The sequence below is a fragment of the Myodes glareolus genome, chromosome 6, assembly GCF_982192425.1.
Source record: "Myodes glareolus chromosome 6, mMyoGla1.1, whole genome shotgun sequence".
Taxonomy (NCBI): domain Eukaryota; kingdom Metazoa; phylum Chordata; class Mammalia; order Rodentia; family Cricetidae; genus Myodes; species Myodes glareolus.
Genome location: NC_142031.1, coordinates 91064025 through 91088865, shown reverse-complemented (window position 1 = coordinate 91088865; position 24841 = coordinate 91064025). Strand labels below are relative to the sequence as shown.

The 24841-nt window shown below is 42.4% G+C and overlaps 1 long non-coding RNA gene across 1 annotated transcript in view; it reads left to right on the top strand.

Moving 5' to 3' along the window:
* The window catches only part of LOC146894339 (uncharacterized), a 92890-nt gene that overhangs the window by 26615 nt on the left and 41434 nt on the right, over positions 1 to 24841 (top strand). The window lies entirely within an intron of this gene.

The window sequence follows — 24841 nt, the reverse complement described above, 5'->3', positions numbered from 1 at the left end:
GAGGCTTTTCAAGAAGTTACAACATATCTAAATAGCAGAGAGGTCAAGAACGCTAGATAAGTAGATTATAAATATTTAGAATCTATTCCACTGCTAAGGAAGAGTAAATGCATGCCTATATGTATGCGGACTACTGGGGCTCACATGATCCACTTTAAGTGCAAATTATTTTAGTGCATTAAATATTTATTAAGCCCCTAATATGCTTGTGTCACTGTGCTGTATCCAGGGAAGGAACTGCAAAAAATTCAACCAACGACTTCAGGGCAAACAGTCATAGGGGAACAAAGGATACATATATTACTCGTTGGTTAATTCAAACAAAGACGGGGATGTTGGGATTGCAAGAAGGGGCACTGAACTTGGTGTGTCAGTCCAGGAAATGATTCCTGGTAAATTAACATCAGCAAATGCTTGCCATTTAGGAGGTTAGCAAGGGAAGAATGAACAGAGTGGGGGGCGTAAGAGACACTGAGTCAAGGCTTAGATAGATAAAACAAAGAACCTGCTGCTTCATTAATAGTATTAATATTAGTATTAATATTAATAATAGTATAATTAATACATTAAGTAGGATTTTGGGAGAGTAGGTGGAGACAGACTACGGAGGGTCGGCTCTTCCTGACAGGGAGCTCAGTCAAGTTGGAGAGTCCCTAGACAACAGAAGATGAGCAGGATCGACTTTGTGTTAGAGTGGTTGCTATGGGAACAGGTTGATGGCTAGATTTCCTGGGTAGATTTGAAGAAGGAAAATGGGGTGATAACCTAGGCAGGAGATGAAGGGAGACTTGAGTTGGGTTGTAATAGCAGGAGCACAGAAGGAAGAATGGGTTGGAAGGCTGCTTAGCAGGGAAGCAGGAGGATTTGGAGATGGTTGGATATGAAAAAGAAAAGAGGCAGAAGCTGGGTTAACTCTCATGTTTCTGATTTGAGTGACGGGGTGATGTGTGTGGTAGGGTAACAGAGGAAGAAACTGAATGACGGAGGAAAGAAGAATCATTTAGTTTTATATGTGAGTTTGAGGCGCTCGTAGGGCCATTCAAGTGGTTACAGAACCACCTTCAAATGGAGAAGCTATTTGGGGAAACTGTGTCCTCAGAGGGAGAGGCAGGTTTCAGTTAAGTGTGGGGAAGGAGTGTCCGGGAAAAGGCAAATGTGTAGAATAGTTGGGTAACTATGGAGATGAAGTGCCAGATCCTCATAAGAGGAGGCAGGACCGGAAGAATGGCTGGACAGAGGCAGGAGCCTTGGAGTCCTGTGAGGAGGGAGTGGGGGAGGGTCAGGGAAGGACCACAGCTTTCTGTTTGTTTAGTGATCAAGTTTTGCCTTCAGGTTTAATAGGGTCATCAGCCCTGAGGATCCTGACGGAATTTAGGTGTTTAAGATCTGGGTTTAGTCTTGTGCAGCTGTAGTCCAGGGTAGTTACACAGATAGTGATTTTAACTTCGCGTGACAACATTGCCCCTCATGGTGACATCCAGGCAATTGATTCCACGTGGGTTGACTGGAACTCAGACTGGCAAAAGAAAATTAATATAACACAATAAACATAATAAAACAAAAATAAAACTCTGGGCTATCTGTCTGTATGATTTTGCCTGAAGTTAGCCAGAAAATGCACATTTAGAAGTTAGACATTTAATGGGACAGAATATTTGAAATTCTTTCTTTACATTGATGATGGAGACAAAGTGGGAGAAATAGAGAGATAAAGAAAACAAATGCTAAGAGATATAAACTCAGCAGGTGGAGTTTGGTACTCAGATATGATTTTGATGTCATTTACTAGAATGAAAAGAACCTTTATAAGAGATGCTTTTTTTTTTCACTCATTTGAACCAACTTTTTGTCACTGCTTCAAGATTATTTTGTGTATGTGTTACTCTTTGAAAGTTTAATCCACATTGGACTCAACTTTTAATGCCCTCCGAAGTCTTTTGATACTTTTTGTGTTACTGGTATGGATCATGCAGCCTGACACCCCATTAATCAGGAGGTTCAACATAGATAAGCAGCCTAAAATAGGAAGCTGTGTTTAGCACAGGAGTGAAAGGTTGGAAGCACTGGACATTTAAGGGGTGAGCCTTAAGTTTTCATCATAACTTTCTCCCACACCTAAGCCCTCACAGTGACTTTCCAGGTTACCGTCTTAGCGTTTTTTTTGTTTTAAATTTAGTTAACTTTATTTTATATGGATTGGTGTGAAGGTATCAGATACCCAAAAACTGGAGTTATAGACAATTGTTAGCTGTCGTGTGGGTGCTGGGAATTGAACCGGAGTCCTCTGGAAGAACAGCCAGTGCTCTTAACCGCTGAGCCATCTCTCCAGCCCCTGCCTTAGTGTTTTTGCACAAGAAAGTAGTGAGCAGCTTCCATAATCTGGTTTCATCTTCCTCCATTAGAGAGAATAACAGCTGCCCTGTTTATCCATTAAGACCAAAGAAGTCGTGTGAATGAAGATATGAAGACTGTCTATGTTTAAAAGGGAAGCTCCTGTGACTGCCTCTACCCCGTTGTCCTTTCTCTAGTGCCAGGACTTCCTGTTCTTAAAACTTAGGTTCCCTGATACCGCGGATCTCTCTAACACCCAGATTCCTGTCTCTGTCTCTGCTGATGACCAGTACCCGCTCTGCTTGAAAATCTGTCTTCCATTTCAGACCTACACGCAATGCTCTTCATACCTAGCACAGCCTTGACAGATCGGCATGCCTTCAGACCCATTACCCTCTCTCCCTTTCTTCTCTTGCTCTGGCACATTTTCCCAAATTCCAAGTTGTGTATTTGAACCATTCTCTGTTGTCAAACATCCTAGATTGTGAGGATACTGGGGACCTGAATCTAGTAGAGAAACTGTCCCCTCGCCTAAATACTTTGGAATACTGTCATCAAGTCCTATATCAGACCAAGAACCAGCAGAAGCAGGGTCTGGTATACCAGAGAAGGACACAAAAGGGGGTGTTGGGTGTACCCCGAATCACTCTGGGTTCTTGCAGGGCCAGAATGAGGGGTTAAGTGCTCTGACGTCAGCCTGCCTTGTCCTGAGCACCTCGGGTGACTCTCCCGAAGCTTTCGCCCCTCTTGCCTGAGAAGGGCTGTGACATCTCTACCTTCACTGCACGAATGAAGTCATTGCTAAAATGGCGCTCACGAGAAGGCGTACATTTAAACCTCGAGTCTTCTGGGGCCTTTTGGATATGAACTCACATCATTCAGTGCGCCAGCTGAAGTGAGAAGTGTCAGTTGGAACCGAGAGGGCAATGGTAGTGCTCTGAGCTCTTGTGAAATGCAGTTGTGGGGCCAGCAAAACATCAGCAATGTCACATTCTGTTAGCCAAAACAAGTCACACACCGCGTCAGTTTTAAGGGAGAAGCAGGTGCAATTGGTGGCATGCCTGTGCTGATCTGGGGCGTTGTCACAGATGTGTTTACAGACAAACTACAGAGAGGGGGGAGAAAAGCTACACCAAGCGCCTTGACAAACTAAGATGTGTGTGATGCGGACATCGAGGAGAGTGTTTATATTTAAGAGAAATGTAACAGTCCAGGACTATTGTGGTCAAATATGTTTTATGCTCCATGTCTCTAAATAAAGCAATATTTTGCCCTGAACATTATTCTGCAACCCAGCAGGCCTTCCTAAGACATGAATTCTGGGGGCAAATATAACAAACACAGTCAGCTACCATAATTTCTCTCCAGAAAGTGTTAGTTTAAATGAAAGCAATAAATTTTCCTGTTCTGCAATATCAAGAAACCCTCACACCATTTATGTAGTGTAATTCAGAAGTTATAGCACACTTTAGAGCAAAGCATTTTTATGAGCAATCAAGTGTAGTAACCCAAAGATATTTCCTTATTTCAGCTTCTGAGTGCTAAGGTTTTCCATCCTGTGAATAACCAACATTAACGGAACAGAGCAGACAGTGGGGAAGGAATAGGGAACCAGAGTTCCTTTGAACGGTGCTTTCCTTCAGCTCCTGGCCAGCAAAGGTCATGTCCTTTGCTCCCTACCTGTTTCCTCAGTTTTTAAGGAGGGATAATGAAGCGATCCCTTTGCCTGGTTTCACCTACTCCTGTGGCTTTTGTGAGTGTTGCTATAATAAGATAATAACCATTCCAATTCTTGGAAGTGCTGTGAACATTGCTATGATCTCAGTAGACACACACACACACACACACACACACTCATAAAAATAGTCTTTGAGGAGTATGGGGGGATTTTCTTAGAGTCTTTATTTGTTTTATGTGTCTTTAATCACAAAATTCATACATAAATGCAAGCTAGCTGTGAAAAGTTCAGAAATCTAAAACCAAAATTGGCCTGTCTGTATCCACTCTATTCACCTCTCTATCTCCAACAGAACTGCACCTATGTGTTCCTCCAGATCAGTTTACAACTTTGAAAATGTACTCACGGGTCGATGCATCATCTTTAACATGAATAATATCTATTAACATGATTTCCATAAAAATCATACATATTTGTTTTGAAAGTCAATGGATGATTTTCCATGCCGTCAAGCTATAGGCCCAAGACCGTCTACATGGACTGCAGAGCTGTCTACAGACATGCCTCATGCCTTTTGCTTGTCGGTAATGAACTTTATCTTATGCTGTCAAATGCATGCTTGTAAAAGTTATTTGAAACATTTCAAGACGAGACCTGGAATTCGTAATTAACTCACTGCACTTGGCTGCTTCTCCCTCAACATCTGTGGGAGGTCATTTGAAGTTCATATACTGACTTTTACCTCAGATAACCCATCTCTCAAGCCCTAAACCAAGATTCCCTTTGACTGTTCCCTTAAACCCTGCATGGCTCCCTCAGGGAACTCTTCGGTGCTTCATCTTCTCCACTGGTTGCTCATCTGCCTAAAATCCATGGCTCCCGGTCTGACTCGTGTTCTTTTTAAGCTGTACCAATGAATGCTGTTTACAGATTTTCTTATGGGGCAGAAGCTCCTAGCATGTCGACTGTGTTCTAGGTACCACGGATGTGTAGATTATAAAAGCATTGCTCAGGAGGCTAGACACAGCTTAAGGGGTGCTTGGAGAACCCTCCAGGCAAGTATGGACTTGAACTGAGATCTGAGAGGAGAGTAACTTGGTAAACGCTGTCTGTCTGTCTCTGTCTCTCTGTCTCTGACTCCCTCTGTCCCACCGCCTCTCTGTCTGTCTCCCTCCCTCTCTCCCTACCATCTGTTCGTGTGTGTGTGTGTGTGTGTGTGTGTGTGTGTGTGTGTGTGTGCACGTGTGTGTGTAAGAGGTAAGTAAGAGTGTCAAGGACTGAAAATATCTACTGGTCCTGTGGTGGGGAGAAACCTAGGATTTTATGGATACCCCAAAGGATACTATGATCAGACCACAGAAAATAATGTGATAAAGTGAGGGATCAGACTAAAGAAAAAGTCATGTCATATATATCAGCTATGATAAATATTTTAACTTTCAATTCTAAAAAAAATTAAAAAAGTAATGTCCCGAAGGGGTTTTGCCGGTTCTTCACTTGCACACATATGTGGGTGCACATGTATCTATGCATCTTGTACACGAGAGTAAAATGCAACATAGCTGACAGTGGAAGGAATGCAAACATGGACTCAAGAGAAGCAATTTTAAAAGACTCAAACAAGCATGGAGAGAAAATATGAGCATTAAATGCCTCAGTATTCCTAAAACTATTGAATTGGCTCTTTAAATTTTTTTTAAAAAATCCATCTATTACTTCATGTTCTGGCAATGAAATACATTTCAAACTTCAGATACTATTGGTGGTAAAACTGTGAGGACTGTCTAACTCGGTCGTGATCACCTGTATTGAAGCAACACCGTTTTCTTCTGCTGTGAGTACAAAGGTCATGGTGCTGTCTTTCATCCTTGTTGGGGAAGCTGCACAAAGGTGTGGCGTGCACAGGCTGGGAGGTGACTGAATCTGTGCCTGAGAACCTCTGGAGCCTCTAGGATAGCCTCACTTTGGGGAGCCCACAATGGGCTAGAAGAAATGGGTTCAAACTTAATTCATTACCTTCTGATCTGTACTGCCTTAGCTTTTCTCAATTTCGTTCTTTATTCATGATTCAGATTTTATTAACATTTGTGAACTGTGTATTGGGGAGGTAGTAATGAAAATAACTATAAAACGTGACACAAAACTCCCCAAGCACATGATCGACAGTGTCAGCGGCTCATTAAATCAGGGATAGAGTTCATTTCTGTCCTCAACATGAGGGCTTGGCAGGACAATATTAACGACACCGAGAAACAAACACTCACTAGCAAGGATCACAGCAACTGCCCTTTAAGGACTGTTTCTGAGAAAGAAGACTCTGTCTTCTGAAAATTTGATTATTCTTATTTAATATACTCATTAGAATATTTTAAAATAAATCCTATTGAAGAAATGGGGAATGGTGCTGTCCAGATGATATTGTTGAAATAAATCTGCATCCATTTTTGTTTTATGGGATATTGGTTTCTTATTTTATTTCTTAAACCTAGCTTGCTACATTTATTGTTTTCATCTCCAATTCTGTTTATTTTACTGTAGAGTCTCCACACTTCCCTGCCTGATGCTTGAATAATCCCATGTGGGGAATAATAGGAGGAAATGTTACAAAAATCAGGGAAAGATTTTAGCATGGAAAATGGTCTTGCATGCAAATACACCTTCCACTGAAGGCAGGGACTAGGGAAAAAGGTGGAAACACAGACTCAATCAATAACGATGGAAAACAAAGAGCAAGTTAACATGTGGAGGGGACTCAGTATGCTATGTCGAGGTGTGCCCAAATAAATAACCCAGTCCCTGGTTTTCCAAGATGCTCCTGGAGCTTCCCCTCATCTCCCTACTTGGGAGGAAAAAATTAAGGTAGAGAAGTTTCAAACAAGAACTCATAATTGGTGTTGCTCACCGAAATACAGAACAGAAGTGAGAGACAATAAAATAGTATAGACTTTGGAGTTCTTCAGATGTGCTTCGAGTGTAAGTTGTAGAGAGTATTTTATTTTTCAGGTCTGTTTCTTTTCTTGATTTGTAAAATAGGATGAATTTAAATGCACACAAATATACACATAATCTCTCTGTGTAGAAATATCACTTATCTTCAGAGCTAATTTATGATTAGAGGGTAAATCTCAATGCTGGAATGCTTTTGTTATAATTGGTTCAGAGTACAGTTGGTGTAGGGTTATGATAGGCTTGATAATTGCCCCCCACAGATACCCATAGCCCCCACAGATATCCATATCCCCCACAGATACCCATATCCCCCCCCATAGATACCCATATCCCCCCACAGATATCCCCTAAGCCTTGGAACATGTAGATGGTATTTAATATGCAGAAATGATTTTACAAATGGTATCAAATTAAGGATCTTGAGATGGAGAATTATTCTGAATTATGTGGGTGAGTTCATTGTAAATTTAAGGTCCTTATAAGATGGATGCAGGCTGTTTTTTTGTTTTTGGTTTTGCTTTTAAGCAGGGTCTCGCTATGTAGCCTTGGCTAGTCTGAAACTAGTTAGGTAGACCAGGTTTACCTCAGACTCATAGAGAACTGCCTGCCCCTGCCTCCTGAGTGCTGAGATTAAAGGCACAGCTGCCATGAGGGGCTAAGATGCTGGTTATGAAGATGGAGAAAGGCAGCCACAGGGCAAAAGAAGTAGGCTGCTTTGAAAGGGCATCCTATTCTGAAGGTTCTAGCAGTACTACAGCTTCATGCTCTGTTTTAGACCTCTTGAACTGCAGGATAATAAATGTGTGTTGTTCTAAGGCCCCGAGTTTGTGGTCTGTTGTTACAGCAGCCATAGGAAACTGATACAGCCGTGGTTGGAAGGAATCTGTTGGTGTTTTCTCCACTGCCACCTCTCTTTGGGTGGTCCATCTGCTGAGAGTCACGTCAGTCTTGCAACTTCTGTAGCTTCCAGACTACTGAAGGCACTCAGAGGAAGCCTCTCCTATGTACGGGCAAGTACCTCATCTATGGGCAAGTACCTCATCTACGTTGTCAGCAAGCAAACTGTATCTGCTTCTGTACCTCTTTCAGAGCAGACCTGGGGTGTAAGGGGTGTTCAAGGGAGCCCAGGAAGCAGAGAGAGGCAGGAGACAGCCCAGTGGCAGGCACACATTATAAGTAGCATATTGCTCTCTGGCTTCCCTAGGGGCCTCTTTACTAAGCCACCAGGGCATTGTTGTTGTTGTTGCTGGAGTCCTACATACTTTGTTAGTTGCCAAGACCCAAGGGGGTGTGGACAACAAACCACATCCTGGCGGGGGGTGGGGTGTTCGGGAGCTGTTCTGCAGCATGCCACGGTCTCTAGCTGGAAAGAGCTGCTTCCTCCTAGACATATTACTCAGGATGTCCTCGGCCCTTATCTAGTATGTCGGAGATGAGAAGCTCTCTCCGGTATCCGTCTGTGAAAAAGACTTTGTCCTAAAATTATGGGGGAGAACTGTCTTTAGGAGTCCTTACCCCTGCTGAAATATCACACCATCTCCCAGAGGCAAAAAGCAACTTTCCACATTTGCCTCAAATAATGATGGGGGCACAGGAGCACCCAGGAGGCCGTCCTGTTCTGTCACATCTTGCTCACTTCCTGTGCTCCCAAGAACAGCTCTCGGCTCGGCTACATTATAGCAGTCCTTCCAATATTTTGGAATACTTTGTGCCCCTCCCCCTCGCAATGCATGCGTTCTTTAGCATGGGGATCATGTCTGATCGAGCTCAGTACTCACAGACACTTGCACTGCCCTCGGCATATACATTATTGACATATGACCACAGGATGCTAAACTTTACCTTTCAGTTACTGACTCAGTTGCTGTCTATCAGAGGCAGCTGCTTCTTTAGAATGGAGGTATAGTTGGCATACACTCTACCAAAGTGTGAACTGTTCAGCTTGATAATGTTGAGAGTTGAATACATCGTGATGGTTGACTGTACCCAATAGAAGTGGACCCGTGGACACCTATTTTTTCACTATTAATTCTGTCCACTTTTGAAGTTCTCTGCGGGTAAAATCATGTTGTCCCCTTTCCCAGTTTATTGGTTCTACACAGAGAGCACTCTCAAGTTTCTTAATGCTACAGAATGAACAGCAGTTTTTTGTTTTACTTTTTATCTGCATTCAAATTATGAAGGCATCATGGTGCCTGTACCTGTTTTGCTACTCATGAGTGTATGGCCCGTTTTGAGATTGGGCTGTTACAGATAAGATTTCTCGGAATATTTTTGTACAATGGTCACTGTAGACACACTTTTTAAATTTAGTTTTGGAAGTACTGGAATTGCTGGGTTGCCTACAACCATGTAACCATGTGGTTAAATGTTTAAGTGGTGATATGGGAATTGGAGAGAGGGAAAGAAAGGGTGAGGTTTTAAGTATATATGAAGAAGTCTTGTGAAAGTTTACAAGTTGGTAAGAACACACACACACACAATATGTGTGTATGTATGTATGTATGTATATATGCATATTAAGGGAGTTTGAGCAAAAGTTTCCTGAATGGGTGGATGCTGATGCTCCCAGAAGACACAGGCTACCAAATAATTCTATCCATTCAGAACTTAAAAAATAGAATATTTGTGTCAGGCATGGAATAATCCCTCTGCAAGTTATTAGTGAATGGTGCCCCAGAGACATCCAAAACAACACAGACTAGCATCGTTAACCTTGATCTTGCACCCTAACTCATTAGTCAGACCCCTTTGCTGAAGGCACTACTCACTTTGGATGCAGGACACAGAAGCCAACTTTGAACTGACCTTGATTCAGTTCCTTCTGGGTAGCCTCCATAGTACCAGAAGGTTCTATGCACGTTGCTGGGGTAGAAAATGAATCAGCCTGCCTGCTGCAATACTGACCTAGCAAGAAGGTATGCCCGCTGGTGCAATAGTGGCATGTCAGTTACGGGGATAACCAACCATGTTCTGATTGGACATAAGGTCTACTTCACAGGAGGAATTTCATGCTGGGTACTGCAAGATCATAGGCCTTTACAGGGATTTGTGTGTAAGTAACAATAATTACTGTTGTTATTTTGCTAAATGACCATGCTGCCAAACTGTCTTCTATCTATGTTTATACCCAGAGATTTGTGCTACTATCAACTTTCGTCAGAGAGAGAAATGACTGTCCATATATATTTTAAAGTTAGCTGTCTTATCACTGACTTTGTAGGTTTTTTTAAAAAAATATTTTAAGTACAAATTCATTATCAGATGTATGTACTGGCTGGTTTACTAATTTTCTTTATTATAACTTTTCATATACAAAAATTCTAAGTTAATGTATACTTGTAATCCCAGCACCCAGGAAGGTAAAGCAGGAGAAATTATGAGCTTGATCTTGGGTGGGGTTACATGGTGAGACATTATCTCAAAATCCTTTTCTTATTTTAATGAAAGTCATGAAAGTCAAGTATCATTTTTTAGTTAGTCCTCGTCTTCAAAGATATATGTACTTGTCCTAAGAATGCAAAGTTATTAAATTTGTACTTTTTACAAAAATAAACCTTTATTGCTATAGATTACATTTTGTGATATGACCCATCTCAAACTAATAATATTGCATGGAGTGAGATAAGAGTTAGGTTTTTTAAAAAAGTATATTTTTATGTTTTATATGGCTATCCAGTTGTTTTAACCATTTGATAGCAAGTCTTCCTTCTTCATCTTGTCACATTTAGTTAAAAAAAATCAATTGGCTCGATAAGAACAAATTATTAGAAAAATCAATTGGCTCAAATTTTGAAATGAATTTAAAACCGCCTTAACAAAATGAAGTCTTTTTAAAAAATCAAACAATCCTATAAATCAACTCTATAAAACCAATGCCTGGGTTCTGTTCTATCTCCCTGTTTCTCATTAGGCATGATTATAACATTTTCGACAGCCTAGCATTATACTTTGCTTCAGAATGAGGCGTGATAAGTTTTCAAACTTGATTCTTTTTAAAGATTGTTTTGGCATTCCAAGTCAGGTTTAGATCCAGCTTACAGATTTCTCGTTAAAATCCTGGTGGAACTGGAATCTTGAGATAGCAGTGAAATTCCTCACTAAGGTGAGTCACTCAGTTCTCCAAACTTTGAGCCAAACACAAACCTCCACGAGCAAGGAGACCACAGCAATGGCGCGTGCAATTGCTGCAAACAGTGCTAACTAAGCACACAACCCTGGCCTGAGGTGGGAGGCCAGCAAAAGGTTTTAACAAGCCTCTCACTCCATGTTTAGATGTGGATTTATGCTATCTAATGACTGACGGATTGGGATGCATTTCTTTTACCAGTGGTTAACAAAACTTAAGGCAGATTTGAGTTAGCTTCTTTATCATTGGAGGGTTTTTCATGGGTTCTGGGGGCCTCATTTAGGGGGGTAATAAGTCTTGGGGACAGAATTGATGGAAACCCAGAGTATCACCTAGCCCAACTCCCAAAACTGTACAGATTTTGAGCATGGTGACTAGGCCGTGAGTATTTGGGAATAAAGTTCTAGGTTCTCTGTCTTTGCTATAGTGCGGATTTGATATTATCAATGAGAAAACACTAAGTGCTGAAGATGACGCCAACATAGCAGATGCAGTCATGTTGTTGTGGAAATACATAAGTGTTTCCCTTGGAGTCTTCAGCTGGTCTGGCATGTCTGTCACTTGACAGTCTCTACACACTATATGACAAACGGGAAGACAAGACCTTTGCTCCGTCAGTCTCTCTGAAGACTGCCTCTTCATGTGTAGAGGACACGTCTCATGTCTATAGTCACCGTGTCAATTCATAAGTCAGTCTGAGTTTTTGGGGACAACTTTGAACACTCAGAGAGTCTGGTTAGCTGGGATGAAGATCGTGGATGGTTGGTCAGGACCATGCTCCTTGCGCTTAGTTCATCAAGCTGAACTTCCTGGTGACTCCCGGAGTAATACAGTCTATCTGTTCTCTGTTGGCGATGATCTTGCGTCTTTCCATGGCTCACCCTCTGAACTAGGAAAACTCTCTAAGAATTCAGTTGCTTGCTCACTGTTAGTACTTCAAGTACTAAACTTGTTCAGTTAATAATTTGGGAGTGCGGTATTGCCCTGTGTTCTAAATTAAGAAAGAGCTTGAGGAAAATAGAGTGTGAGGGGGTGGTTTGCAAATATTAAAAGCTCTGATTGAAAAAATAAAAGATTAGTATTAGAAAAGAAATTTGGGGTGGGGGGGTTGACGATGAATCTTACAACTTGGATGTCCTAAGAAGAGACAAGAAAAACAAGACAGAAAGGTCTCAGAGGGATTGCATTGCATCTTACTGATGTCTTGGGGTGGGATGAAAGTAGATCTGAGGAGCTCACTGATGGTTGAGTTTGTTTTAAGAGAACTTGAAGATGGTCCAGAAACTGAAATCTGCAACCAGAACAGAGAGAGAGAGAGGCCAGAAAAGAGGCCAGACTCATGCTCTACATCAGCACAAATAGTCTAAGAGGCCCCGCCCCAGTGGGCGGGTTACCACTAGCTGTAAGACTTCCTCCAGCACCAACTCATGTCAGCCTTAACTGTGTAATGTGTATGTTCCCACCCCCCACAGAGGAGGTTGGAAACTCATGAAACAGAAACGAGAAGTCCAAGTTCAGCTGTGCCCCGTGGGAACCACAGAGAGAATGCACCTGGGCTGTGCGCCCCTTTCCTCCGGGACCCAGAAAGCCACGCCTTAACTTGAACCCACCTCTTAAAGATAATTGGCTAACAAGGCTTCTCCATCAATCTTTATGTGTGTGTGCATGCATAAACACATACTAGGATTTGAACTTAAGCCATCAGGCTTGGAACAAGCGCCTTTACCCACTGAGCCATCTTGTTGACCCCAGGTTTGTTTTTTCAGTTAGGATCTGACAATGGATACCTCTAGCTAGCCTGCAACTTACTATGTAGCCCAGGCCAATCTCAAACATGTGGTGATCTACCTGTCTCTGTTTTCCAAGTGCCGGGATTACAAGTGTGCACCACCATGCCCAGCTAAGATCATGCTTTGAAACTTCACAGAGTTTGTTTTTCTACTTTTGGTGCCATTCCCAAGCCATTAGGATCACCGCTCCACAGGCTTAGCACACATCTCGATACTTTTGAACTGCATGCGCCTTTCAGTATGGTGATTGTAGTCTTTGAGTCTCGTGTCACTCCCTTCTGTCTGAGAAAACGCAGTGGAAAAGAGAACGTAAGACTTCAGCATGGGAGAAGGGAGAAGAGGCTTTTTGTTTTGATATCCAGGGAAAAATAAACATTCAGAAAATTCAGCTGAATTGAGTTAATTGCCTTTTTCAGATGCAATTTTACATTTAACAAGGAAGAAATCAAGCATATTACAAGGAAGGCATTACTAACAAGTATGTTGATTCAAACCTGGCTTGGGGCCTTGCACAGCTTCTGCAGGTTTCCATGGAGACAGGAGAAGAGGCTTGTACAAACTGGTTAAGATCTTGAGATTTGCAGTCAGAATGGTATGAACTTGAATTCCAGCTTTCCCATTCCCACGTGGCTTCGGCAGTTGCTTCATTTTTCTGGGAACTGGAGGCTAAGAATGTCCAGCTATTCTTGGGTTGTAAATACAGTACCTGGTGTAAATAAGCATTGTACCTGGCACGGAGCGTATCATAGAATAGCATTATGGAAAGACAGCTCATGCTTAATGTCCCTTAGAAACAGAATCTCTTGGGGCTGGAAAGATGACTCAGTGGTTAAGAACACAGACTGCTCTTCCAGGGGACCTGGGTGAGAGTCTCACTGCCCATATTGATCACAACCTTCTATAACTCCAGCCTCAGGAGATCTGATGCCCTCTCTGTCCTCCTCAGGGATGGCACACACATGGTGCAACGCTGTGCATGCTGACAAGACACTCATACATGTAAACAAACAAAACAGAATCTCTTTTCCAATGTAGCAGGGAGCAGGCTCTGGAAACAAGCTCCTTTGGGGAACTGTGACAGGGCAAGCTGAAGAGGAAAAGGATGGGGGCTACATGGCTTTATTTGAGTTCCTTGATGTAGTAAGCCTGAGCCAAATGGACCTTTGTACCCACAGAAGGACACAGTACTCACTTAGAAGCTCTGTCACAAATCTCTGGTCTCAGGGTGATGATGTGGCTCAGTGGGTAAAGGTGCTTGCTGCCATGCACAATGACCATGTGATAGAGGGACACAATTGATTTTTGGAGGTTTTCTTCCTACCTCCATATATGTACTGGGTCATGAGTCCAACCTGCCCCCTAATAAACAAATTCAATAAAAAGGAAGAAAAAATAGAACACTCAAATTCATGGTCACAACAACAGTGTTAAGTGGGCTCACTTAAGCAAATGATGCTTTTAGGAAAAGATCTTCGAACAGTTGATCACCATGACACCATGTCACATGAGGGGGTGATGCCTTTTGCTTACAAAGTAACAATGAACACAAACTTTCCTAACTGCTTGTCTGTTTTGCATGTGTAAAGTTGGCATCTTGGCATGCCACTTGGCACGGTGTTGCACAGCACTGAAGCTTGCATACGGATTATGAAAGTCTATAAAGATAGATTGCAACATGAGAAGCCAGAGTTGGCATTGGCTGACTGACCACGAATCAGTCACTGCAGGAGTGACAACTGCCTGGATGATGCCCACTTTGCTCTTCGTCTCTTCCTTCACTACCTAGGGCGCCTCACTCAGCATTTTCCCATTGAGAGAAACAGAATTCTGGCCAAGAGCATCCTTTGAAAAACTTGCCATGCCTTTGACCCACTTTGTTTTCCAGAACCCCAACTGGGTCACTGAGATATATTTCTGAGTCAGTGTGTGTCTTCCTCCCCCTCAGGTGAGAACCTTGAGTGGGAGATGCAAACAGATGCACAAAAATACGCCAGCCGCGTGCCTCCTCTGGGCATCTGATTTGTCCTGTGACTCTGGCCTCAAAAATAGCTTGGTGCCTAATTACGCTTCTAAGCTTAGTCCGTGCATTTGCATGTGTAAGTAATCAGAGAAGTATTCGCTTAGAAATGTGTTCCATTTCCTGTTTGTTGTAAATCTAATTACCGCGCAGAAGATAGGACTCCGAAATACTCGTCTGAAAAGGGCTGAAAGCGCCACACTGTGCTCCAGGACGTCGGAGGGTCTCATGACCCCGCAAGGTTAGACATTACTTTCCTGGAGGAGGCTACCGCTGACAATCAGGCATTGATCAAAGTAGGTCAAGTGACTTGCAATTCAGGTCCTCCCTTTCTTACTCTCTGCCCAAGAGAAACCAGGTCTTATCCATCCTGGCTTTGATATCGTATTGGCATGAAACGTATTAAGAATACTTCGTAATACAACACACATAAGAGACACATTATAAAGCAGAGCTGCCAATTCTTTAAGTCAGTCATTTACTCATGGATTTAAATGTTTTCAAGTGCATGCTATACATACCAGGTGGAAAATACAATGAAAAATATAACCCCTGTTTCTAAGAAAGTAATAGCTGGAAAATCAGTTAAAAATAAAAATGAAAGAAAACAAGGTAACTGTGTAGCAGGGGGATTTATGCAGACAGTTGCCGCGCACTGTACACAGGTGCTGTTAATGCCAGTAAGCGAAATTCAACTTGCAGTCTCTCTTTGTCACTCTCTCTTATTGGTCCTATTGTACACACGCTCCTCCCAGGTCCTCTGTGTTAGCCAGACCTACCCATTGTCTGACCAAATACCGAAAGAAACAAGGCAGCGAATATTTGTTTTGTCTTCCTGTTTCAGAGGTCTCAGTTTATGGTGGCAGCCAGGATGTAGCAAAATAGAGCCGTTTATACTGTGGTAGCCAGCAAGCTGAGCAAGGGAGAAGAGTAGTTTTACTAAGGTTTTCCCTCTTCCGCTCTGTCTTAGTTAGGGTTGCCATTGCTGTGATGAAACACCAGGACCAAAGTAGCTCAGGGAGGAAAGGGTTTGTTCAGCTTCTGCTTGTGCATCACGGTTCATCACTGAAGGAGATCAGGACAAAATTCAAGCAGGACAGGAAGGCAGGAGCTGATGCGGAGGCCATGGAGGGACGTTGCTTACTGGTTTTCTCCTTGCGGTTTGCTCACTCTGCTTTCTTAAAGAATGTAGGACCCCCAGTCCAGGGATGGCACCACCCACCATGGCCCGCACACTCCCGCATCAACCACTAATGAAGAAAATGACCTACAGCGTGGGCAGTGGTGGTGCACATCCTTAGTTCCAGCGCTTGGGAGGCAGAGGCAGGCGGATCTCTCTGAGTTTGAGGCCTACCTGGTCTACAGAGCTAGAGCCAGGACAGCTAAGGCTATTACACAGAGAAGCCCTGTCTTGAAAAACCAAAGAAAAGAAGGAAGGAAGGAAGGAAGGAAGGAAGGAAGGAAGGAAGGAAGGAAGGAAGGAAGGAAGGAAGGGCCCTACAGGGTTATGTGCAGGCCAGTCTTCTGAAGGCTTTTTAAAAATGATCACATCTTATTAAACATTGTATTTTGAAAACAAAATATTATCAGTTCATGATTATTCATGTTTTATCCCTATTTCTTTATTCTTGCTTTTTCTTTTCATTTCTTTTTTTAAAATTTATTTATTCTTTTCTTATATATTACATCCTGACTTGTTTCCCCTCCCTCTACTCCTCCCCCCCAGATCTTCCTTTCTCCCTCAGATCCACTCCTCCTCCATATCCCTTAAAAAAAAAAACAAAACATTTTCTTAACGGAGGTTCCTTCCTCTCAGATTATTTTAGCTATTTCAAGTTGACATAAAACTAGCCAGCACACCTTCCTCCCTTATACCCAGGATCTCAACCCATGGGATGGTGTTGCTCATAACAGGGTGGCTCTTCCTTCTTGGTTAATTCTTTCTGGAAGCATCTGTACAGAAACCCAGATAGCTACACTAACCTCCTATGTACTTCTCAATCTTGTTGAGTTGACAATCAAAACCAACCATCAAAGCTTCCCTGTGGGCAGAGAACACCTCCTAGTCTTTGGTCCTGGGAATGGTCACGTGGCTTGCCTTGATCAGAAACAAGCAAAGGTTTGAGGTAGGTTGACAGTTTGGATTTTGTCTTTGTGCCTGTCTTAGTCAGGCCGCAGGTAGAGCATGAGGAGAGTTAAAGGTTCAGTGTACTCCAACGAGGTTCTGTGTCTGTGTGTGCTATATGAGCTGTCTGATGCAGTAGAGCTATTAGTGTTGAATGGAAGAGGGGCTCCAAACCCAGGCCTGAAGACTCTCAGCAGGTCCCGAAGACATGGTAATGACTGAGTGGAGACCTGAATAATAAGGGATGATTGGCCTGTGTGTGTGCATGTAGGTGTGTGTGTGTGTGTGTGTGTGTGTGTGTGTGTGTGTGTTGTAGGGAAGTTGGGTGGTGTGGGACTTTCACCCTAAGGAGAGGGAAAAGTCATAGATTTGAAGATGTTCTCATTAGACGCTAGTCTCTGGTGTGGCATTACTGACGATGTAGTCCAGAGTTTTCGTGGGACAAGCTACTCAGTAATTAAACCTGTCCTCATTTCCTGCTAAGGGCCTATCATCCTAAATATTATTAAATATTTTTTCTGCTTTTAATTTTTAGTAAAAGTAGTTTAGATACAATAATGCATATTGGTTTAAAAGAAAAGGAATTTTAATTGGATCTAAATGGCCCCATCTATTTCTTTAAAAGAAAAAAGATACATTTGGCTATCTGGGGCTTGTCGTCTTCTTTGAATAATGTGATGCTTGAGAAATCCTATAGACTTAGCAGGATTAAATCACCGCACCGTGTCTGAAACATACATCATGTTCAATGGTAATAACTGGGGCCAATTCCATCTTAAGTCATTCCCCACGCTGCCTTGGCCATGACTCACAAGTACACCGTTAACACATACTTAAGTATATATGTCTCTTTGCCATCCCACAACCCCCTTTCCCACGTCAGAACAGTTTTAACCTCATGGAGCACAGAGTTCCCTGAAATCTGACTGACACCCAACTTCATACTGTGATGAAATCTACCAACTCAAGCTCCAGAGTTCCCTTTTATACCTCATAGGTACAAAAATTGTCAAAAATTGTCCTAAAAATCCAGCGATTTTACTGAATGTTACTGAACCCAGTAATCACCCAGAAACTGCTTAATTGTTGGGCAACAGCTTACCAGTAAAAGTACCGCAGAGTAGGGAAATTTTCAGACCATCAAACTAGTAAGTTCAAAGTAATGTCCTGACTGGCTTTGCCTCCAGCTCTACTCTGGGATGAAAGCTGGGACAGTTTGTTACCTGGGCTCTGTTCCCTGCTCTGCCACAAGAAGACACATAACCTTGCAGGCACGTCAGATAAGACTCTGATGTCTTTTGTGCTCCTCATTTGCCAAATTAGAGGGTTGCACTAAGTAAGCTTGGGTGCCCAGTGTTCACAGATACCATTCAGTGTGTGCTTGGTTGCCATTCAGTCTCTGAATCTACCCAGATGAAAGTATAAAGAAGGCTGAAATTGCAGCAAGCTGCACACAGGTTGAATTTAAAGTGCTTCCCCCTAAAAGAAATGTTAACTATGAGTTAGATTATATATTCACTCTGCCTGCTCTCAAAGACCTTTAAATATGAGTTGATACCACACAGCCTTGGTGGGTTTACATGTAGATAGACCAGCCTGAGTCTTAAATGTGTCAAAAAGAAGAAAATACCCAGAAACAAGGGCCAACTTTACCCTTTGGGCCTATTTTGTGTAATATCACTACTAGGACTCCTAAATTGTTGGTAAGTCATTGATTCAAGTGAGCTTTGGTAAGATAATTTTTCTTCAGGATGAAAATGTCTCGTGGAACAGATAAGAAGCTGGCCTTTTGGTGAGATCTTCTGGAAAGGGAAGGGTTGCCAGTGCCTCAGCAGGCCTAGTTCCTGCCCATGGTTTTTCCCCTCCGTAGACTCTACAGCCTTAAGTAGATCACCCCCTACTTAACACAACCGAATACATAACACACCTCCTTCAGGGACTGAAGCCCCCTTTGTTATCATCTCGAGCAGCAACCTAGATGTTTTTTAATCACAATTGAAAATTTCTAAGGAGAACCTGTTTGCTTGGATTGATGAGTATGGTCAAGGCTTCATTCCATGGTGCATTCACCGGCAGCCATGCTAGTGAGTTCTTGTGTTCTCAAGTGTGCTTTTGAGCAGGAGCTATGAATCATACACCTCCAAGGGGGAGCTATTCATACTATGTTGTATGTGCACAATGTCCCATGGAACCACACAGTGACTGTCTGGGGGTAATTTTCAGATAAAGAACTATAGTCAAAAGATGCTATTGGTATCTATTCAATTAGATGCTGGGAAACCAACCCAAAATGCAAGTCTGTCTTACTAGCTGGACCTTAGTGGTCCTACTAGAGCCAGAAATTCAGATCTGACCAAGATATCAGATCTCTAAAACTTTCACCATCTCAGCCTTTGCTTGAGACAGGGTCTTCTGTAGCTCCGACTATCCTGGAGTTCATTACACAGAGCAGGCCGGCCCATGGCTCACACTTTACAATTCTGTATCTTTGTGCCTGCAACGGACACTGTGAGATGAGAGAGCTACAGTCTTCTAAGATTTCACGGTGGTGTTCACTGCTTCAGAGACTTCTCTCCTCTCTTCAGTTAGAAGCAAAGATTCCAAATAAGTCCTCCCCTAAAGAACGACCAGCAAGAATGCCAGAATTCTCTTGGCGCTACATCTTCAAGCAGCCCCCCCAAACTTAAGTTCCACTCAGGGAGAAAGATGATTTTCACAGCAACAACGAGTCACATAGTTCTCCAAAGTATACAGGTCCGCTGGCCATGACCCAGCCTGACACATTTTAACTTTATTTTCTTAGATTCAGAACTTCATGCGTATTTAAGATGTGGAGATCATTTGAGCCCTGAGTCGGACTTATTTAACTTGGCCATTCTGGGGGCCCAGTCTTTACTCAAGTGACTGCAGTTAAGATATCAAATCTTTGAAAAGCTGAGCAGTCTTTGTTTGGTGCTTGGCGTCTGGTACGTGTCAAACGGCCCGGATCGGATATTTCCTTTCCTTCTGAGAGCACATCTCTTAGGAAGGTTTGGTACAGTCTTGCCAGCGAAGGAAGCAAGAAACTTAAGCCATCCTGGAGTTTTGTAAGCTGTGGAAAACTGGCTAAATTCTCATGAAAATAATTTGGAAAGACGAAGTGAGTACAGAGAGGCCTCTTCCCAGTCCAGTCTTTCATTCCAGTTTCAGAAACAATGTGCTCATACGCATTGTTGAAATATGACAACAGTATTTGGATGCTACTAATGCCTCTGACTCTAGTTTAGTATTGTGACCATACAATAAAAACATCACTAAGTTTATTCTAGACTTACTTCTGATAAATACAGTTTGCTGTAGAATTAACAGTGTGTGTGTGTGTGTGTGTGAGAGAGAGAGAGAGAGAGACTCTTTAGTGGGTGTGATTAACAGATTAATTACATAGGACAAGCATGTATTTAAAATAATCCTATATCTCTGATAAGCTAAATCTAAAGGGTCAACCATCAGATACAATGAAAACATTCTACAGTATGGCATCTCATTACTCAAAAATGTTGGCCCACTTAGTTTTAATTAGTGAAGTCTACCTGCACATGAAATTAAGGGGAAAAGCTATCCTCACTCTCCTAAACCACTTTACTCTGATGCTTACAGGCTCCCGAAGTTTTCAAATGTGTAAAAGTCAATCATCGCTGCCAAGCTTAGGGCTGTCGGGTTAGATTTCTGCGTTTCCTTCTATCATGTCTACATTCTTCCATCTTTGCAAAGATTCTTTTCCTTTTTTTCTGATAAATCCCAAGTGGATATTTTGCTGTTTTGTTGCTTGTTTTAAAAATGTCTGATGTTGGGAGCTGAGCCTTACCCCTAAGCGGCACCCTCAGCCTTTTCCACCCACTTTTAAAGTGAGCATTTTGACCGTCCCATGGATAGACTGTGACAACTAAGATGGGAAAATATTTGGTTTTAGCCCAGATGAGAGTGGTTGCTAATCCAAGCATCTACTCCATGCCAGTACAGCCATGTAGACTGGATGATGGTCAAGATTGGTCAGGCGTGATTCCAGGTGGCAGGACAGTTACCACGTAGCAGTGAAGACTACAGAAAAATGGCTTTCTCTCACTGCTTTAACTGTGCAAAGTTCACTGAAGGAAATAACTTCACTGTGTCCTGGATAGAGAAGCTCACTAGAACAACCCCGGGGAACCCTGATGTGTTAGAAGCTTATCAAAGGACTTTGGAAGCTTGGATCAGTCTATCGGAAGGAATGTCAGAAACAAAACTCCTGGGTGGATGGTCGTATTCACAGAAGGCCTTCTATACACAATATGGAATTTTGCCTAAGGATTTGCAGAATTTTCTTTTTTAGTTTTTTTCTTCTTTTTCTTAACCAATTAAATGACTAACCAATTCAAATTCAGTGAAACCATTCACCCAAGATCCAAACTGTGTAAAAGGAAGATATTGACCAGAAAAAGGATGGATGTTTGGAGTTCTGTGTTCTCCCAAAGGAGTCTGTCTGAGAGCTGCCTGAGGACTGGAGGAGACACTGAGAGCCCTGACATGGTCCAGTGTTGAATGTTTCTGAAGGTTCGGCTATAGCACCGTGGCATTGAGGAGAGATGGGAAGTAGGGTATGAGTGACTTTTCTTGTTATTATGACAACCTGATAAGAAGCCACTTAAAGGAGAAATTTATTTTGGCTCATGGTTCGTGGGGTTAAGGTCCATCATGGATGGGAAAGCGGGCATCTCTATGACATGCTGGTGGGCAGCTGCAGGCAGCAGGGGCTTCTGGCAGCAGCTTGCTCACATCTCTGCAGATCAGGAAGACCAGGTAGGAAGTTAATAAATCTCAAGGCCTGCTTGTAACGGCCGACATTGTTCACCCTCCAAAGGTTCTAAAGCCTCCCCAAGCAGGGCTGTTAGTAGGAAAGCAAGTGTTCAAACCCGTGAGCCTATGTGGGGCATTTCACATCCAAACCTCAGTACAGGGGGACCCCCTTGACGCTTGTGTTCACTGAGTGATGGAAAGGCCCAAAGTAAACCTCTTGCTGTGGTCCTTACAAGGGTGGATGAATATATGTGGGGTAAGGGAAGGGTCACTAAGGACGATCTTTCTTGTTCTGCTACAAATATTGTTGAGAAGCACATAAGAAGTGTAAATTGCATTCTTAAAAAGAAATATAAACTATTTCCAATTCAGTTCATGAATTTAAGTTCAAAGTCAGTGATAAAGACGTGCTGGCGATTTGAGGTTGGGAGCCTCTAAAAGAGAGTTCTTTGATGGAAAATGTGTGCTGAAATTTTGCCGATGAGCCCCCACCCTCACAAGGAAAGAGACCTTGTTATTTCAAGAAATAAAGCTAAGATGTCAGTGTCCCCTCTTTCTTGCAAAGCACACTCACTTTGAGTTGGATGAGAAAAAAGAGTGAGCACGAAGCAGCTTTGTGGTTTTCCTGGAGGAAGCAAAGCTGAGAAGACATGGAGAACATTCTGGTACTGAAGAACTAACTGCTTTCTGAGACCCCCTGCGAGCTGACCTGAGTCTCCTAGGATGAGTAAGAGCGCTATTTTGGTCTGTTGTGACGAATCCTGGAGTGTAGATCTTGAATGGTTTCATCACATTCACCAGAAACATAAAACAAATGTGATTTCAGACAGAGACATGTGGACATAGGATGCCAAAAAATGAAATGAAGATTGTAGGGATATCTTGAAAGAGTTTATTGAGTTTACTGGTTATCCAGGCCTTCCTCCCCCTCCTGCTCTCCCTCCCTCTCTCCTTGCCTGCCCACTCTCCATACAGTCAGTGCTGGGTGTTTCTAAAGTTTGATAGAGTCCAGGTATAGAGAGAAAGAAACTGAAAGATTTCAAAGCTTTTTCTCTTCAAAGCATTGTGGGAAAAGAACAAAATATGTCATTAGGGGTAATTCCAAACAACTTAAGACAAACTGAGGACTTTATTTACTCGGAAGAAATCACTTGGAGACTTCCCAGATTTTGAGGTAATGTGATTTCTTCATGAGGTTGAGGGAGTGTCTCACTTTCCTCTAAAGAATATAGACATTTTATTTATTTATTTGTTTGTTTGTTTATTTATTTATTTATTTGTTTGTTTTTTAATTAAGAATTTTTCTTAATATAATCTTTTCTCATTTTACATAGCTGTCTCCATGCTCCCTCCGCTCCTTCCCCTCCACCCTTCTCTCTCCACCCCGTCCACTCCTCAGAAAGGGTAAGGCTTCCCATGCAGAGTCAACAATGTCTGACTTCACTCTGAGGCAAGACCTAGATGCCCTCCCCCCGCCACCCATATCTAGGCTGATTAAGGTATCCCTCCAAAGAGAATATGCTCCAAGATGCCAGTTCAAGCACTCGGGATAAATCTGGTCCTACTGCCGGTGACCCCACAGACTGCCGAAGCCACACGATTGTCCCCCAAATTCAGTGGGCCTAGTTTGATTTGAGGCAGGTTCCTCTGCCATCAGTCCAGAGTTTGTGAATATTCACTAGCTCAGGTCAGCTGTTTCTGTGGGTATCCCCATCATGGTCTTGATGCCTTCGCTAATATTATTGCTCCTCCCTCTCTCAGACTGGTCTCCAGTAGCTCTGCCCAGTCCTTTACTAAAGATCTCTGTATTTGCTTCTATAACTTGTTGGTTGAAGGTTCTAGGATGACAATTAAGGTAGTCATCAATCTGATTACAGGGGGAGGACAGTTTAGGCATCCTCTCTACTGTCACTTAGAGTCTTAGCTGGGATCATCCTTGTAGATTCCAGGGAATTTCCCTAGCTAAAATTATACAATGGAAAAAAGAAAGCATCTTCAACAAATGGTGTTGGCATAACTGGATATCAACATGTAGAAGAATGCAAATAGATCCATATCTATTGCCATGCACAAAACTCAAGTCCAAATGGATCAAAGACTTCACCATAAATCCAGCCACACTGAACCTCATTGAAGAGAAAGTGGAAAGTAGCCTTGAATGCATAGCCACTTCCTAAATATAGCACCAGTAGCATAGACACTGAGAGCAACAATTAATAAGTGGGGCCTCCTGAAACTGAGAAGCTACCATAAGGAAAAGGACATAGTCACTAAGACAAAACACCAGCATAGAGAATGGGAAAAGATCTTCACAAACCCCATATCAGACAGAAGACTGATCTCCAAAATATATAAAGTACTCAAGAAACTAGATATCAAATTACCAAATAATCCAATTAAAAAATGAGGTACAGATCTAAGCAGAAAATTCTCAACAGAAAAATTGCAAATGGCCAAAAGACACTTAAGGAATTGCTCAATATCCTTAGCCATCAGGGAAATGCAAATCAAAATGACTCTGAGATACCATCTTACACATGTCAGAACGGCTAAGATCAAAAACACCATATATAGCTATGCTGGAGAGGATGTGGAGTAAGAAGAACACTCCTCCATTGTTGGTAGAAGTTCTAATTTGTACAGCCACTTTGAAAATCAGTGTGGCGGTTTCTCAGAAAATTGGGAATCAATCTACCTCAAGACCCAGCAATACCACTCTTGGGCATATACCCAAATGATGCAGAACACAAGGACATATGCTCAACTGTGTTCATAGCAGCATTGTTCATAATAGCCAGAACCTGGAAACAACCTAGGTGTCCCTCAACCAAAGAATGGATAAAGAAAATGTGGAACATTTACACAATGGAGTATCACTCAATGATATGAATAAAAAGCAGAGACATTTTGAAATTTGCATGCAAATGGATGGAACTAGAGAAACCATCCTGAGTGAGGTAATCCAGACCCAGAAAGACAAACACGGTATGTGCTCATTCATGAGTGGGTA